Raw genomic sequence first — 18992 nt, 5'->3', positions numbered from 1 at the left:
TCTTTATCTAAACTTACCAAAATCTTATTCATTGCATGCTGCATTGTAACAATGCCATCTTTACACAACACATGGTACAATATATTGAGTAGGAAGAGGGTTCTGCTATTTTTCCGTTTTAAAGAATGGCAACAGTTACATCACCTGCCAGACAGGAATACTGCTTCCTGCAGGCTAATGCTGAGAACCAAGTGTCCAGCAGGCCCCTTCACAATCCACACCACCACATGAAGACTATGGAGGAAGGGCAATGCAACGAAGGAGGATTTGGAGGGCAGCTATTGATGACATCTTCCAGTCCATTCCTCTGGGGAAGTTGCTTTAAATTGTTCCTGTGCTTTCAATAGCACATATTACTGAGTCATAGCACAGATTCACCCTTTCACAAGCCCTCCAAAAATTAGTAGGGTCAACGCTTAGGGGATTTCTTTCCTACAGAACAAAGTTTCCAAAGGGGCTCACTCCATTAATTTGCCTCCACAAATAGGTAAAGAAAGGATAGCTCTGCATTATCAAGCTGCTTTGGCCATTTATCTAATGTGCACTCAAATATTTGTCTTTCCAGTAGAAATGAGAAGACTGCAGACCATCCGGAAGTTCAGGGCAAGCTGTACTTTTAATATGTGGGTCTAAGTTATGGAGCTGTAAAACCACAAAGTTTCTGGTACATGATGGTTTATTTACTACTGGAGTTATGTTGCGTTTCCTTACAAAGTTAGTTTAAATTTAAACCAAGACTTTTTAAGATAATACAATTGTTGGTTTAGGTCCAGCTTTTTTCAGTGCATGGCTACATAAAGACATTTTCCCACTTCTGAGATGAAGACAACTGGTACCGTGCACCATTTAAGAAAATGGTACTAACAGGGTCCATTTATTAATAGTTTTTTGATCTAAGCAATATGTGACCAAATGCACCCTATAGTCACGCCCTATATGGTATAGTAATAATCTTTGTACAAAATATGCCTTGTGAGGTAATCTTTGCGAACTAATGACTCGCTGGTCAGTGACATGGTGAAATGTGTGTAATGACATTGTGTGTAAAGTTATGAATATGAGCTGAAATCATGACTGAAATATTTGACCAGACAAGTCTAGGGAGGGGTAAACCTGTTTCTCAGAGACAAAGGATGAGCTGACGCCTCAAGGCAGCTGTCAAAGTTGATGAGCACTTACCGGTGAGGTGGCCGTTCTTTGGCGATGGCGAGGGGAGGCGAGCAGGAACAGATTCATCTGTATTTTTAACAACTTGGAACCTCTTTCACCATGAGACTGTATGTGTCTATCCTCATAGTGGGAAGGAACTTTATGTAGGGTTAGCCCTTGGGAAAAGCATTTCAAAGGGTGACAACTATAAAAGTAAGGAGCAAAAAACACCCTAGGTATTCTCTCTTTCTTTCTCTCCCTTTCAATTAAGATGACAAAGGAACCAGCACTTTGACTTTGGATCCTGTTAGGATCCTGACATGCTAAATTTGGTTAGCAGTGTTGTTGGGAACACTGTGATGGATTGCCCCCCTTTAAGGTGCCACCTGATGTACTGGCATACCACTGGGGCCGCCTGTTCTGCCAGCCTGGGCCCCCTTTTACCCTGTCTTGCTGAGCCAGGCTCTTAAGCCTCCTCTAGCACACATGCAAGCAGGGCCTCACCCAGCTGCAGAAAGAGACACTGAGATCAGCTCTGGGAAGACTCATCTTAAGGGACTTGCCCCAGCACTCAGGTGCTCACCTCCCTTGGAGTGCAGACCCAAAGGTATATTGTCTTGCGTTGTACAGGGATTTATACAGTGCAAAGCTCATAAGAATTCGTCCTCTCCCTTAATGTGAAGAGAGATATGCACAGCTTCTTGTCCCCCTCCCACTAGAAATTGCACAAATGGGATTTAATAATAAAAACAAGTGTATTAACTATAAAAAGGCAGATTTTAAGTGATAAGGGATAGCAAACAGAACAAAGCAGATTACTGAGCAAATAAAACAAAATACATGAGCTAAGCTTAATACATTTTGTAACCTGTTTCTTGAGTGTAATTTCTTACCCTAAATGTTATTTTAGGCAGGTTGTCGAGTTTCTGTAGCTTACAGTTCCAGTTATTTCTCTTTACAGACCGGATCCCTGTCTCAGTCTGGACTCCCCCCTTTTGCCTTCCCTTTAGTGTTTTTAGCAATCCCTCTTCTTGGGCAGGCTGGCAAAATGGAGAGCCAGGAATGCCTTCCTTCCCAGCCATAAACAGAATTTACATAAGGTGGGAAGCCTTTGGTTCCAGTGGAAAAGTACCAGCAGTGACCAAGGTGTGACTCTGTATCAAGTGACATCATCAGATGACCTTGTAGTGTCAAAGCAACATCCCAGGAAACTCCTAAGGATGGTGGGAGATTAGTATCTCCAAAGTTCTATTATCCTTTCTAAATGGTTCATCCAGGCTGATTGCTTACTATCTGGTGGGCATTCCCCCAAATATACATCCAGTTGTAATTGTTACAAAGTCAATATTCCCAGCTTCAGATACAGAAGTGATACATGCATACAAATTGCATAATCACATTCAGTAAATCATAACCTTTCCAATGATACCTTACAAGACCCATCTTGCATAAAATATATCTCAGTTATGCCATATCATAAGCATATTTCCATAAAGAATATGGAGTGTAACATCACAAACCCATGCTAAGGATTTTACCTAGAACCAAAGTCTAGTTTATTAAGTTTTAGTTACTAGAAAGCATTTTCTTTTTCTCTTGTAACCATTTCTGACTGTAATGCCTACTACATGTACTCACTTAAAATCTATGTAGTTAAAAAAATAAAACAAGCTTATTCAATCAAAACTAATTCAAACATCATGTTTAAATTGAATTGTTTCCTATTTCAATTGGAGTTACCAAACTGTTGGATATTGACCCCTTACAGGGCACAATGGACCTTTTATATCTGAACTGTCCAGGAAAGGGCTGGACAGTGCAAAATATGTTTGTGGGGGGAAATCTGGGACTTGGAGTGTGTTGAGGTCACCCTGCAGGTAGTAACCAAGGCTGGTGCAAGCCAGAGCGTGGCTGGTGTGTTCCTGAGTCACTGCAGGGGTCAGATTTGCTGGACCAAGTCTGTAGCTATACACAGACTCAGGATGTGACATGCATGCTGTTAGGATGTTTGCGAGCACCCCAGGCTAGGATCTATAACAGCAAAGCATTGTGAGGTAACCCCAGGTTGCAGGGCAGGTAGTGACAACCCCTCATTGTTCTGGATTGCACTCCAGAATGTGATAGCATGTCTGTCATTTTCTATGTAATCCCCTTTTCACTCTTAATACTGCAGTGATCAGAAATCCATGACAATCTAAATATTAAACATTTCATTTAGTTTCAAGCCAGTCAAAGCTAATCAGTTTGGTGAATAATGAAAATTTTATGTTGAAAATTTTACTGCAGATCGGGAGTAATTATTTGGTGTGTTATTTTTTCCCCCACAGCAACTATTTTTAACAAATTTCTTTTAAAAACAAAAACATAATTGAGCAAAGTGAAGTATATGTCCTATAAAATCAATAAAAATCCCCAATCTTCTATCAGAATCTTACCTGTAATGTGCTTTTCACTGTTCCCAGTGTAATCCACTATAGGAAATGATTATATTAGATATTGTTTCACTGAGAATTAAACTCACCCCGTAGAAGAACCTATCCTAGGTATCACTTAAGCCCCATGATAAAGGCTCAAGTGGTGCTTAAGGCCTTTTGTAAATCCTCTGCACTGGGTGATTTTAACCCTGAATGCTTTAATTATGTGTATCCTCTGACCCAGCTAGTGCTATTGAATGCCTTCCCAAGGTCCTGGCTGAGAGGGGGGCATGGATGAAGGCTGTCTGGTTAATGTTTCATTCCAACCCTGCTGTGACACTGGTAGGCTGGGGAAAAAACCAGAAGATATGGTGAATGTGTTCATTAGTTACCTCATCTCTACAGAGATTTTTCAACTCCATAGGCCAATAAAGAAGGCGGCCATTTCCCCAGGGGAAATGCACAACCAGCGCTGTAGTCCCTCCACCACCAATTAAAATAGTTGAAGACTTGAGAAATTAAAGAACTGACACCTCTTGCAATGATGTGCTCTGATTTGTCATCATGCGCAAGACAGAGAATTGTCCTTTCCAGTATATTGCATGGGCAGTGGAGCTAAATGCACTAGCCTAATATAACTTACTACAAGGGGTTATATTATATATGTTCCATTCCCATAGACCCCTTATGCTCTCTGTAGAGACAGGGTGATTAGTCATTGTTTAGTGAGGGCCCAGTCTTGCCAAGCGTGTAACATTCTCAACTCCAGGCTGAAAGGAAATGAAAGCACTCAGCAGACATCAGGATTGGGCCCACAAGGAGCTGTGTTAATGAGTTCCAAAAGGGGGAATCCCATATAGGCCTTAGCTGGAAGAATGCTAGTCACAGGGCAGAATTAGAAATGTGGAGACCAGAAAATGAGGGATCCTCAGGAGTCACTCAAGGAAACAGATTTCCCAGGAAACAAATATTGGCAGCTGTATTGCCTGTAACTGTATTTGAGTCCTTATCTCTCCAATGAGAAAACATTTTCCTAATACAAATTAACTTTGAAAAGCATCACAGAAGTCTTGGAACATCCACATGTAGCCTACCCTACAGTTCCCCTCTCTAGGTTCACGTACTGGTGCTGAGCTTAATTATTTTCAATCTAACGTAGCTACACTCATCTTTAACAACAACAACAACAAAAAAGTAAAGCTAAGAAATAGATTTCACTGAGCGGCAACATCTCATGTAAGGAGATGAAAAAGAAAAGTGAAGCTGTGCAACATCACAGTCGAAGAGCATGTACAATTACTTGCTTATTAGTAAACAAACAGAAGCAAGAAACATAGGTTACGAGAAATGTTTTGCCTGTGGATGTGGAAAAAACGAGTTTATGGGTGGCAGCATGTGACATAATTTACTCTTTAGATTCCATCTGTTGTCACCTGCAGGGTCCTAAGAACCTCCTATCATTATGCAATTGAAGATCATTTATTTGGATGTAGAATTAATATGGTTATCCTTTCTGATCCAAGCGGTTAGCCAAAAATTCAGAGCCTTATAAGCTGCTCCAGTTAGGAGGAGAAATTGGTGAGAGTCAGTTATTTCTTTGATGCAATTTTGTTTATTTACAAGGAAGCACAGATCAGTGGTTCTCAACCGGGAGTTTGTGTACCCATTGCGGTACACAGAGATCTTCCAGGGGTACATCAACTCATTTAGATATTTGCCTAGTTTTACAACAGGCCACATAAAAAGCACTAGCGAAGTCAGAACAAACTAAAATTTCATACGACTTGTTTATACTGCTCTATATATACACTGAAATGTAATGATAGTATTTATATTCCAATTGATTTATTTTATAATTATATGGTAAAAATGAAAACTGAAGCAGGTTTTCAGTGGTAGCGTGCTGTGTCACTTTTGTACTGTACCCCTTTCGGGAGTCTGATTTGTCTTGCATACCCCAAGTTTCACCTCACTTAAAAACTACTTGCTTACAAAATCAGACATAAAAATACAAGTGTCACAGCACACTAGTACTGGAAAACTGCTTACTGTCTCATTTTTACCATAATTATAAATCAATTTGAATATAAATATTGTACTTACACTTCAGTATATAGTGTATACAGAGCAGTATAAACAAGTCGTATGAAATTTTAGTTTGTTCTGACTTCGCTAGTGCTTTTTATGTGGCCTGTTGTAAAACTAGGCAAATATCTAGCTCAGTTGACATACCCCAGGAAGACCTCTGCGTACCGCCACGGTCTAGAACCAGTGGTCTGGAGGACCCAACTGACATCAGGGCCCCATTGTGGTAGGTACTGTACAAACAGTCCCTACTCTGGATAACCTACATAGATGAGAGAGAGGGTGGAAGGGGAAACAGAGGCATGGGAAGGTAAAGTGACTAGCCTCAGGTCATGTGGCAGACCCAGGCGTGGAGCCTAGATCCAGCTGCGCCAAGGTGCCTTCCCCAGAGTGAAATTCACCTCCATTCAGAGAATGAGCACGAGGCCCTGCTCTTCTTCCACGATGCCTATGAAAAGGCAGTTCACAACAGATCATTAACATTAGTATTGACTGTTTTTTAAATCAAACACTCTAGACGTGCACCTGCCTAAACAGCATGACTGCATTATGGCTTAAATTATGGGGCAGGGATAGCAATGCTGCAGCTCTCCCAATCTCCACCATCTGAGACACCAAAATAAGATGCCCCTCATACCAGAGCATGCAGACATTCAAAATCTGATCATGTCCTCCCTGAGGTTTGGCTACACCCCTGGGCGGGGCCTGATTAAGGGACTGGCACAGTATGCACATGCCTATGGTCCTGGATCCCAGAGTCATGTGATCACATCAGAATGACAGCTATCATTTCAACTCCCCCTCCCCAAGCCCACCTGTTTCTAGTCCTCATGGTTGAGAAGAAAAGCTTGAAAACATGAATTGAGTATAACCAAAGCAGTGATGTTTGCCTGAATCTGCAGACAGCCCCAGCAAAGGGAGGAACAGTAGTCACTAGAACCAGGACAAGAGCTGTCTGATCCCATCCCCATGTCCAGAGCAGACCTGACCCCTGCTGCTCCCGAGATAGGGCAGGCTTGGTTGGGAGGCCTCCTATGCAAGGTGGGATTAGCCTTCCATTGGTAGTGCTCACATTCACCCCCAGGCTCTGTTCCTTCCTCCTATGGTAACACGTCAGATTGGGAAGAAAAGGGGGGTAGTCCCAGCCCAATCTTGGCGCACCAAACAGATGCCACACACAGTACATTATACACATTTTTGACACTCTCTCTCCTCTCTTACACACTGATCAGCAGTGAAATAGTTAAGGGTCATTAAATTCCTCATCAGTGGGCATCTGAGTTAGCCCCATTTCGATTAACAGGGCAGTTCACAGCTCTCAGAGCTATTGTTTCAGGCTTTCCGCAGATACAGGCAGGCTTCTCTGCACTGGTTACACTCGGGTCAAGCTTTCAACTTTTTCTCTGCAACCATAAGGGACAGAGAGACTCCTTTTTTCCCCTACCTGTAAAAATGTAGCCTCTGCAGAACTAGCCGCCAGTGTCAGGTTGCCAATCCAGCCCAGAACCACATGATCTTATTGCTGCAAACCCTGTCCTTCTTCCTCCATACACTACCTGCTGTTTGGTATCACCACTCGTTGTGTCATGTTTAGAGTTAGATTGCAAGCTCTTTGTCTTTTGGCTTGTGCTGTAGAGAAGCTAGTACACTGGAGGACACTGTAAACATTTTAAAAATTGCAATAAGAGCTTATGGAGCTCTGAAACACCACATTAAGGACTGAAGTGAGGATGAAGTGCACGAGCCACTGGTTCAAGTTTCACCCCCAGTGTGTAGCGGGAAGAAAGGGCTCAGTCTATGCCGCACATAGGGGCTAAGCCAAAGCCCACCGAAGTGAATGGAAAGACTCCATTGGAGTCAAGATTGAATAGGCTTTGGAGTAGGGCCACAGTGTTTGCACAGTACAGCAGCAGAGGAGACAGCAAAATGGGACAGTGAAAGGAAAAATGTGTCTATCATATGTGACTTTCACCACATGCAACATGCAGAGGGAGACAATGTAAGTTAAACTGGTGCCAACTCCTCCTCCCAGATTTTACGGGAATGCTTGTTGGGAGTTTCAGAGGATGTGTATTGTTAGCTCTCAGACTTCAGTAATAGGTGAGCAGGTGCTAAGCCTTCCAAAAAAGACTTCCTTCCTCCAATTGTTAGGCTGTTATAGACTTGAAAATCAGTGTTAACAAAAAGAAAGGAAAAACAAAATGAAGAGTTGAAAAAAATTTGGACTAAAACCCCCTTCCCCTCTGAGGCGTCATCTGTGCTGCGGATTTAACTCAGATGATTGGCAAGCAGGTTAGCCTGGCCCTGGTGTGGCCAGCCACCCTACAAAGCCCTACCCAAGTTACTGTGTCCTCACCGATGCAGCACTCACCTGTGTGTCTTCGGGGGTCGCAGGCCATGGTTCTTTGTGCCACAGTAACCTGAGCCACGCTAAGTTGCTTTCCCAGTGAATTGGGGTATTGGAGAACTTGTCTGTCCTTCTGGGCACACAGGGGAACTGTGGAAAGGCACTGGAGGACTATTGGCACTGGAGTGGGTTTGCCTGTGACCTCACTGCAATGCGGGTTACCAGCCCAAGTGGAAGCAGCACCTGGGCTTTAGCCTGTTGCCCCTGCTGGGCCAGCTCGCCTGGGTATAAAGCACCCACACACTCAGGAGGGGTGTTTCTGGCTGGACAGAGGGGGCTTGGGGCAACACCTGAGTTAACTCTGCAGTGAAGACAGACCCTCATTTGCTTCACTTTCACCATGCCACTTTCTCACTCACCGTTGTGGGCTCCATCGACTGGAGCCCATTTTATTAGTGTGTTAAGTACAGGGGTACTGGTACCATTGTAAGCTGCAGTGTATGTGGGATGCACATGTCACTAATACTCATCCTGTGTTAGCCAGTTCTAAGCAGGACCTAGGCTAGCTGACACAGTATTAAAATCCCTAGCACCCAGCCCACAGTACAGCTTCAAATATCAGTAATACTGTGACAGCTGCACCCTGGCTACATATGGCTAAATGCCACTGCAGAATTTGCAAGTGTGGACAAGACCAGAGAGTCTTCCAGGTTAGTACAGACCTGAATCTCTAGTGTATAAAATGAGTAGAAAGATCTTTCTGAAGAAAAAAGACCTGCAGGTCTTTAGACATCACAAAAAAGACACAAGACTAAATTCTCTCCTTTGCAGGTCACTTTTAAGGTGCAACATTACATCCTGTAACATGACATATTGTTAAACAAGATGTGATATCACATTTTGTGCCCATCTCCTTTTTGAAAGGGAATTTTTTTATTTGCTATACTTCAGCAAAATGCCCTTGAAAGTACACAGATTTGCTATTCTGTCTGAAGGACAGAGACGAACAAACAAACAGAAATACACAGAAGAGGAGAGGAAGTGATGACTACTTACTAATGGAAGAAATCTTTAACATTTGAGCCTCAACCTGCAAACATTTATGCACGAGTACATCTATGCACATAAATAGTCCCAGTGACGTCAGGGGAACAACTCACTCACATATAGTAAAAGCTTTTGCAGCATTGAGCGTTGATGTCTCTGCTCTTTGTTGGCATGTGACTTTTGGAGATAGCTACTCCTGAGGGAATTCTGCACCACTGTGCATGCTCAGAATTTATGTTCCCCACAGATTTCTTTGCTTCCCCACAGAAAAATTAGTGTCTGACGGGGAAGCAAAGGGAAGCCACAAGAGCAGTTGTGTGACCCTTCTCAGCAGTATGTTTCGGGTGCCCAGGGAAGCTGGCAGAGAAGTAAATCACTGTGGGGCAGGGAGCAGGACTGGGGAAGACCTGGCTGGTGGTTCCTACCCTGTGCCGGGCTTAGCTGCTAGTCCCAGCTGGGCAGGACGGGACTTACTCTTCCCTTGCATGGCATCCAGGGCCAGGTCAGACCCACCCCCAGATTTCTCCCCCAGCTGCAGGAAGCTCTGCAAATTCTCCCCCCACACCCACTTCCTGTACCCATTTCTCCTCAGCTGGAGGGGGAGGGATCTCTGTACAGGGAGCTGCTCCTCCATCCACCCAACCCCTGTTCATCCAGACGTCCTCATACCCAGACCCTCCCACCAAGCCTCACCCCCCCTGCACTCAGAACCCCCCCCAATGAGCCGCACTCCACCTGCACCACCCTGACAAGCCACCCGTACCCAGATCCCCACCGCACCAAGCCCCAACACGTTGCAACTGGATCCCCACCCTCCTGAGCCCCACTCCCCCAGAATCTGGACCCTCCCACTGAGCCCCCCACACCCAGACTCCCCAGCCTAATTCTACCCCCCATACCCAGACCCTGCCTGTTGAGCCCCAACCACCTTCAGCTGCAGAGTCCCATTACCATTGCACCCAGAACCCCCCCACAAATCTTTGTGCATCCAGATCCCCCCACACCCAGATCCTCCACTGAGCCACCTGCACCCAGATTGCCACATACAAAACCCTTTCAACCTCCACCTGAATCCCCGCACACTAAGCCCCTCCACACTTGGATCCTGCCTTGCTGAGCCTGCCTGCCCACACCTGGCACAGAGGGACAGGGCCCCTGGGTGTTTCTGGGGCAGGCCTGGTCCTTGCGCTGTGTCAGGGTTGGGTGCAGCCTCATCACTGAGTCTGTGTCCTAGGGTGAACTGCAGGGTGATCTCCCACCTCTTTGCAGCCAGTGTTAGCCAGATCCTCATACAGGAAACCCGTTACAAAGCAGGGAATTAGACCTGGGTCTCCCAAGATCTTAACCACTGAACCATCCTTCACAACAACTTACTACCATTCACTGGAATTTTGTTGAAGCCTGTTCATCTGCAGCTAGCAGCGTGTGTATTTGGGGTGACATGCAGCGTTCACTAGAGGTCTGATCCTGCTCCCTCTGGAGTCGAGGGGTTCTCTGCCATTGACTTCAACCGAAGCAGAACTGGGCCCTATGCCCAGACAGTGGTGCTCCATGCCCCTTTGACAGATAGTCATGAAAATGCTGTGAAATCCAGAGTAATTAAGGCTCCAGCTGAGGCCCCCCTTGTTAACCAGCCCCTTGCTGGGTTCAGTCAAAGTGCATGTCTCACTCTAGCTACCTCCCAATGCTGTCACATGTCCTGTTTGTGCCCCAGTGCCTGCCATTTGCTCATCAACCAGCCTTGCTTTTCCAGGCAGGTTGTGGGCTCAGTGTGGCTGACTGAAGTTTTGGGCGGACTAGCCCCTGTTGTCACCAGCATCCACCAGTGAAACTGCACATCAGTTGCTTCTGTGTTGTCAGACAAAGTGCACCCAGGATGTGGGGCCTTACATTTGGGCCCGGCTCCTCTATCAGTCAGGTGTACATGTGTGAGTGCACATGCTCATGGGGCCACGTTTACTTGCCTCTGCAGAAGTGTGCTCGACACCGGAGATGGCCCCATCCAGGCAGCCAGCCACATGCTTGCTGCCCGTGCAGGAGAATACACGTGGAGGTGAGGATTAATGGTCCATGGATGGCTAACAGCGTAGGAGATGGGACATCTGGATGGGGCACTGGCCTTTACCCCTTCTTAACACAGCATGGCTTGGGTGACACATCTCCTCGCTCCCCTTTGCACAGCCCTGCCTCCAAAGAGCAGTGATTTAGGCCATGACGGCACTCATTATTCCTTAGAAGATGAAAGCACATAAGGACTTGTCTGCTCGGTACCTTTTTAACTATATCTGTTTGAAACCTGTGTGGTTAAAGCAATACAGGCCCCTGAACGTGGATGCTCCTAGAACAACAGGAAAAGGCACTTCTAACCGTATTGCTTAAATTCATGGGAGGAAGCTATACAGATATCAGACATCTTTACACCAGTATATCCATGTCCACATTAGCTGTTGTACTGGTATAACAATATTGGTTAAAATAAAACAATCACCCCTCTCACAAAACTGTATGTAGAGCAGGACTGAGAGAAGCCTTCAGAAGTAAGGTGAATGGTAGGAAGGAGTCCAGGGATGCAGTATCTGACGTATCTCTGTGCACCAAGCAAAGAACCCTACCTTCAAATCCACGCCTTTCACGGGCTACATCTATACAAGGAAGCTTCACAGGTTTAACTGAAGTCAGATTGGAAACGAGTTTAGTTAACACCACAAACCAAGCCCCATCAGGACTCATTTATGTAAATACTAGAAAAGAAGATAGTTTTAGAAGGGACAGAAAACTTCATGCTTCAGCATCTACGCCAATATTTACAGGGTTAGGAAGAGACACCCTCCCTGCCCCCAAGGAGCAGATTATCCCACGGTTGGCTAACATAGGCCTTCTTGAGCCTTCCTCAGAAGCCTCTGGTGTCAGCTACTATCAGACACAGGACACTGGGCTAGGTGAGCCATGGGTCTGGCCATTCCTGTGTTCCTAGAACTAGCACTGTTGGTTCCGCTGGCACCTGTACCTTTAGCTGGGAATAAGCTATGCTGGTATAAAGCACCTTTGTACCCACTATGACAGGTTTATATTGAAGTAAGTGTCTCCACAGAGGATTATGCACTAGTTTAACTCAAGCCTTGTGTACACGAAAAAGGGTTTACGGTGATAACCTTATTGGTATCGCTACACCAGCAAACCCTCCGAGAAGAAACCCAGCTTATACGGGCAAGAGTTCTTTAGCTAGTATAATTTGTACCAATTCTATAAAAGAAACAGGTCATGGCAGCATAACTGCATCTACACGCAAGCCTGTTGTGGTCTGCACGCTCTGCTTTGAGTGGCATCTTATTTTGATGGGGGAGACTGGGAGAACAGCAGTCTGAGATGGGATTCCTCCCCCACAACTGATATAGCTATTCCAACATAACTTTAAATGTAGACTATGCCTAAGCCCTGGTCTACACTAGGAGCTGAGTTCGAATTTAGCAGCGTTAAATCAATTTAACCCTGCACCCGTCCACACGACGAAGCCCTTTTTCTCGACTTAAAGGGCTCTTAAAATTGATTTCCTTACTCCACCCCCGACAAGGGGATTAGTGCTGAAATTGGCCTTGCTGGGTTGAATTTGGGGTACTGTGGACACAATTAGATGGTATTGGCCTCTGTGAGCTATCCCAGAGTGCTCCACTGTGACCACTCTGGACAGCACTCTCAACTCAGATGCACTGGCCAGGTAGACAGGAAAAGGCCCGCGAACTTTTGAATTTCAATTTCCTGTTTGGCCAGCGTGGCAAGCTGCAGGTGACCATGCAGAGCTCATCAGCAGAGGTGACCATGATGGAGTCCCAGAATCACAAAAGAGCTCCAGCATGGACCGAACAGGAGGTACGGGATCTGATCGCTGTATGGGGAGAGGAATCCGTGCTATCAGAAGTACGTTCCAGTTTTCGAAATGCCAAAACATTTGTCAAAATCTCCCAGGACATGAAGGACAGAGGCCATAACAGGGACCCGAAGCAGTGCCGCGTGAAACTTAAGGAGCTGAGGCAAGCCTACCAGAAAACCAGAGAGGCGAACGGCTGCTCCGGGTCAGAACCCAAAACATGTTGCTTCTATGATGAGCTGCATGCCATTTTAGGGGGTTCAGCCACCACTACCCCAGCCGTGTTGTTTGACTCCTTCAATGGAGATGGAGGCAACACGGAAACAGGTTTTGGGGACAAGGAAGAAGATGATGATGAGGTTATAGATAGCTCACAGCAAGAAAGCGGAGAAACCGGTTTTCCTGACAGCCAGGAACTGTTTCTCACCCTGGACCTGGAGCCAGTACTCCCCGAACCCACCCAACGCTGCCTCCCGGACCCGCCAGGCGGAGAAGGGACCTGTCATAAATATAAAGGGAAGGGTAAACCCCTTTGAAATCCCTCCTGGCCAGGGGAAAGCTCCTCTCACCTGTAAAGGGTTAAGAAGCTAAAGGTAACCTCGCTGGCACCTGACCAAAATGACCAATGAGGAGACAAGATACTTTCAAAAGCTGGGAGGAGAGAGAGAAACAAAGGGTCTGGGTCTGTCTGTAGTCGTCTTGGCCGGGGATAGACCAGGAATGGAGTCTTAGAACTTTTAGTAAGTAATCTAGCTAGGTATGTGTTAGATTATGATTTCTTTAAATGGCTGAGAAAAGCATTGTGCTGAATAGAATAACTATTTCTGTCTGTGTATCTTTTTTGTAACTTAAGGTTTTGCCTAGAGGGGTTCTCTATGTTTTTGAATCTAATTACCCTGTAAGATATCTACCATCCTGATTTTACAGGGGGGATTTCTTTATTTCTATTTACTTCTATTTTTTATTAAAAGTCTTCTTGTAAAAAACTGAATGCTTTTTCATTGTTCTCAGATCCAAGGGTTTGGGTCTGTGGTCACCTATGCAAATTGGTGAGGCTTTTTATCCAACATTTCCCAGGAAAGGGGGGGTGCAAGTGTTGGGAGGATTGTTCATTGTTCTTAAGATCCAAGGGTCTGGGTCTGTAGTCACCTAGGCAAATTGGTGAGGCTTTTTACCAAACCTTGTCCAGGAAGTGGGGTGCAGGGTTTTGGGAAGTATTTTGGGGGGAAAGACGCGTCCAAACAGCTCTTCCCCAGTAACCAATATTAGTTTGGTGGTGGTAGCGGCCAGTCCAAGGACAACGGGGGGAATATTTTGTACCTTGGGGAAGTTTTGACCTAAGCTGGTAAAGATAAGCTTAGGATGTTTTTTCATGCAGGTCCCCACATCTGTACCCTAGAGTTCAGAGTGGGGGAGGAACCTTGACAGGACCTCTGGTGAGTGTACCTTTTAAAATACTATACATGGTTTAAAAGCAAGCATGTTTAATGATTAATTTGCCCTGGCATTCGTGGCTCTCCTGGATGTACTCCCAAAGCCTTTGCAAAAGGTTTCTGGGGAGGGCAGCCTTATTCCATCCACCATGGTAGGACACTTTACCACTCCAGGCCAGTAGCACGTACTCAGGAATCATTGTAGAACAAAGCATTGCAGTGTATGTTTGCTGGCGTTCAAACAACATCCGTTCTTTATTTCTCTGTGTTATCCTCAGGAGAGTGATATTATTCATGGTCACCTGGTTGAAATAGGGTGCTTTTCTTAAGGGGACATTCAGAGGTGCCCGTTCCTGCTGGGCTGTTTGGCTGTGGCTGAACAGAAATGTTTCCCGCTGTTAGCCACAGGGAGGGGGGAGGGAGGAGGGGCTAGCCACGCGCTGTGGGGAGGCAAAATGCAACCTTGGAACGAAAGCACATGTGCTATGTATGTAATGTTAACAGCAAGGTTTACTGTGAAAGAGTGTACCCCTTGTTCTATAAAATGTGTCTTTTTAAATACCACTGTCCCTTTTTTTTTCTCCACCAGCTGCAAGTGTTTCAAGGATCACAGGATCTTCTCCTTCCCAGAGGCTAGCGAAGATTTGAAGGAAAGAAAAACGCACTCGTGATTAAATGTTCTCTGAGTTCATGCTGTCCTCCCACACTGACAGAGCACAGATGAATGCGTGGAAGCAGACAATGTCAGAGTGCAGGAAAGCACAAAATGACCGGGAGGAGAAGTGGCGGGCTGAAGAGAGTAAGTGGCAGGCTGAAAAGAGGGCTGAAGCTGAAAGGCGGCGGCAGCATGATGAGAGGAGGCAGGATTCAATGCTGAGGCTGCTGGAGGATCAAACCAGTATGCTCCAGTGTATGGCTGAGCTGCAGGAAAGGCAGCAGGAGCACAGATCGCCGCTACAGCCCCTGTGTAACCAACCGCCCTCCTCCCCAAGTTCCACAGCCTCCTCACCCAGACGCCCAAGAATGCGGTGGGGAGGCCTCCGGCCACCCAGCCACTCCACCCCAGAGGACTGTCCAAGCAACAGGCCTGGTTTACACGAAGAATTTAGGTTGGGAGAACCCCTCCCATTGACATAGGTAGTGGTCCAGCTGCGCCACTGCAGCATTTTAAGTGTAGACAAGCCCTTAGGGTTTGATCCAGCACTGGAGTTATGCTATGGACTTCCAAGGGAACAGGCGTAAGCTCTTAAACCGTCACATTTCAATCATATGCAAACAGAGGCACCGACTTCCTAAAGTGCTGGGGGGGTGCTCGACCCCTGCTCCGCCCCAGGTCCTGCCCCCACTCCACTTCTTCCCCTAACGCTCCACCCCTGCCCTGCCTCTACCTGCCCCCGCCTGCCCCATGGGTGGAAGGCAGTGGGAGGGAGGGTGAGGAGCTGATTGGGGGGCTGCCAGTGGGGGCTCAGCACCTACTGATTTTTTTCCCCCATGGGTGCTCCAGCCCCGGGGCACCTGTGGAGTTGGCACCTATGCCTGCAAACACATTTTCTAAATGCATTCACAGAAGTAGCCACGTATGTGAGAGGGAACTGTCCAGTCTTCACTGCTCTTGAAGAAGGCAAATTCAGTCTTTTCCTACTAGTTTTGCGTCCCTTCCAAACTGTGTTTTCACAATAGTTGCTGCGGGTGGGAAAAGGAGCTGGGGGACAAAGAGGGAGCATATTTCTGTAGCACTTCTCTCTGTGTCCTGATCCAATGCCTACAGCAGTCAGTACGAGTCTGTCCACTAACCTTAACAGGAGTTGGTTCAGACCCCTAGTGTTTTTCCTCTTGGAGATAATTTACATCCAGATTTGTCTGTTTCCCCCCGACCCACATCCCCTATGTTATCCTCACCCCAAGTGCTGTCCTGAGGAAAGGATCTGGAGCATCCAGGGATTTCTCAGAGGTTTGTGTCTGCCCTTTATCAGCTGATGTCTGCAAGCTGTGAAAAAAAAAATCACTGTTTCTTAACTCCCTTCAAAGAGAGCCTTTTACTTTGTCGCTGAGAAGAATGGCACCTGACCTCCCATTCTGACCTTGTACAGTAAACAAGATCTGAAATGGAGCACACAGTGGTCTCAGCTACAGTCCCAAGCCAATATTCAGTGAGACAGAGAAGACGCAGACTCTCTTTTAAAGGGGATTGGATGGAACAACGCAATGAGAAAGAATGCCTTTGTTTAATCTGCAACGTCTACACCCTCCCTCTCGTACAATTCAGTGAGCGATGCTACACTGCGAATTCTTTTGCCACATTGAACGACGATCCTATTTAAAAGAGGTCGATTAAAAACAAATCCTTGGCATATTCAGAACACTGAAAAATTCAGCAATTAAGGAATTATATATTTTCACAGGAAAATAATTCAGCCTTTTTATTACAGTTTGCAATGAACATTTCCCTAGTTGATTAAAATGACATCTTGAAATGAGTCGGTATTTTTGCTTATGTAAAAATGTAACATGTAGATTAAAGTTGGTCTCAGGAGGCCAAATCTGTGCTCTGTAGGTTCTTATTCCCCCCACCCCATCACCACAGTATCTGAGCCCCTTCGTGCAGTGCATTAATCAAGGCGACTAACACTGGGTGGTTTTGGTTTGGTTTTATTTAAATGTACATGCTCCTCCATGTTTGTTAGAGAAGGCCGGTCAAAGAAATGCACCTTGTACCAGGACTGGGAGGATTGTGATGATCCTGAGTTCCTGGGGGAATTCATTCCACAGACTGTAGCCCCGAGTAAGTGAACTATTTGTGCTACATTGCATCCTTCCAGCAAGAATATTTGATGATTTTAATCTAACTTCTCTGTGAGCATAACAGAGTCCACAATACAAAGGGCACAAAGGTGACTGAAAACTATCTTTCCCCCAACCCGTGCATGCCGTGCTCGCAAGCTGCAGCTCACTATGGGGGCTGGGGTATCCAGACATTTGTTAGAGAGCAGGTGATATAAAATTCGCTATTTCCAAAACATTCCACTCTCCTCTTTCCTTTTCAGGCACAGAAAGGCTGATTCCGAGATCAGCAGAAGGAAACTGGGAATTCCCAATGTCCTGCTGTTTCCTCCCCTAGTTGGCTGCCCTCCAAAGCTAAACCAAAATGATCTCTGCACAGGAGTAGACACCCTGCCGTAGTGTGAGAACAGGAAGGAAAGAAACATAAGGAGGATACAATTTTCTCCCCTCTTTGCTGATGAGTTAAAGACAGTTATTATAAAACATGTCAGGAATGTGGAAATCAATTAATTAAAATTCACAGAACATGCCCAATTTTGGGGGCTCATCCATTTTATTTCCAGACCTGCATTTATGCCTTAAAGCAGCATAGTCTAATGGGACAAAGCACTGGCAGAAGAGTAGGATGCTACTCTCAGTGCTGTCCCTGACGACTTGTGACTTAGGCTAGGATTTTGAATGGAATAGAAGGGCTTTAAGCTCCCATCTCCCAGATTTAATGTCGTTCTGTGTCTCCATTTATCCCACCTATAACTCTGGCCTGCTTCCCAGGGACTCTCCCGTCTGTATTTTTACATGCCTGCGCGCGCGCGTGTGAGTGTGTGTGTGTATTGTTGTGTCTGCCAGCTGGTGGCCAGACATTGGCATGGACTTGTCTAATTAGTAGTAAGGCTTGATTTATGAGGGTGAAATGCTCCCTTCCTGTGAAGAAGCCACACAGTGGGGGTGGGGAGGAGTGCTCTGGAAACTGCGAGGTAAAGCTGGTGGCATTTTAGAGGCTTTCTGCCTCCAGGATAAGAAAGGGCTTTGCAGACAGAATGTAGGGTGCAGCCTTCAAACTGTGCGGCACCTCAGCATCCATGAGGCAACCTGGGTGTGCATCTGTGGACCTCTGCACGGACAGGCAGGCTTTCAATTCCATTTGTTAGCCCCTCCAGCAGCATGATTCATCAGGAGCCATATGGCTGCAGGCTCTTTCCCCTAAGCCGTAGCTGCCTCATAGCCACAGGTTGGGAAGATGTGCAGACAGAGGGGGAATTCATGGAAGCGACTACGAGTGGGTTTCCATGTTGAAATCTGCCAGCTCTGGAGGGAAGCACATCAGACAGAGAATTTCAATTCCCTAATTTGCTTCCCCTCCCCCACCCCGCCCCCGCAAAAAGCCTTGCTGAGTCTCAGACCCAGGCACCTCCATCCCTTGGAGAATCTAACTTCCATTGAAATCACCTCTTTGAGGGTCTGAGCCCAAGCACATGGTCTGTGCACAGAAGGGCATCTACAACGCTCTAGGGCCAGGGCCTGCTCTCGGATTTTTGCCGCCCCAAGCAAAAAAAATTTTTGGCCGCCCCCGCTTTTTTTCGTGCCCCCTGCCCCCAGCTCCGCCCTAACTCTGCCCCTTCCCAACCCCTTCCCCAAATCCTCAGCCCCACCTCCTCCCCCGGGTGTGCCACATTCCCCCCCCCATTGCTTCCTGTGGCTCCCCCCCTCATCGTTCACCTCCGCTCCGCCTGCTCCCCTGAACACGCCGCTGCTCTGCGTCTCCCCCCTTCCTTTCCGGCGAGGGAAAGGCAGTGCGTGCAGGGGAGCAGGCGGAGCAGAGGTGAGCGATGGGGGGGGGGAGCACAGGAAGTAACGGGGGGCGGGGTAGAGGA

The sequence above is a fragment of the Caretta caretta genome, chromosome 5 (assembly GCF_965140235.1).
Source record: "Caretta caretta isolate rCarCar2 chromosome 5, rCarCar1.hap1, whole genome shotgun sequence".
Taxonomy (NCBI): Eukaryota; Metazoa; Chordata; order Testudines; family Cheloniidae; genus Caretta; species Caretta caretta.
The sequence above is the reverse complement of the archived record's forward strand: the minus strand, read 5'-3'. Positions refer to the sequence as shown.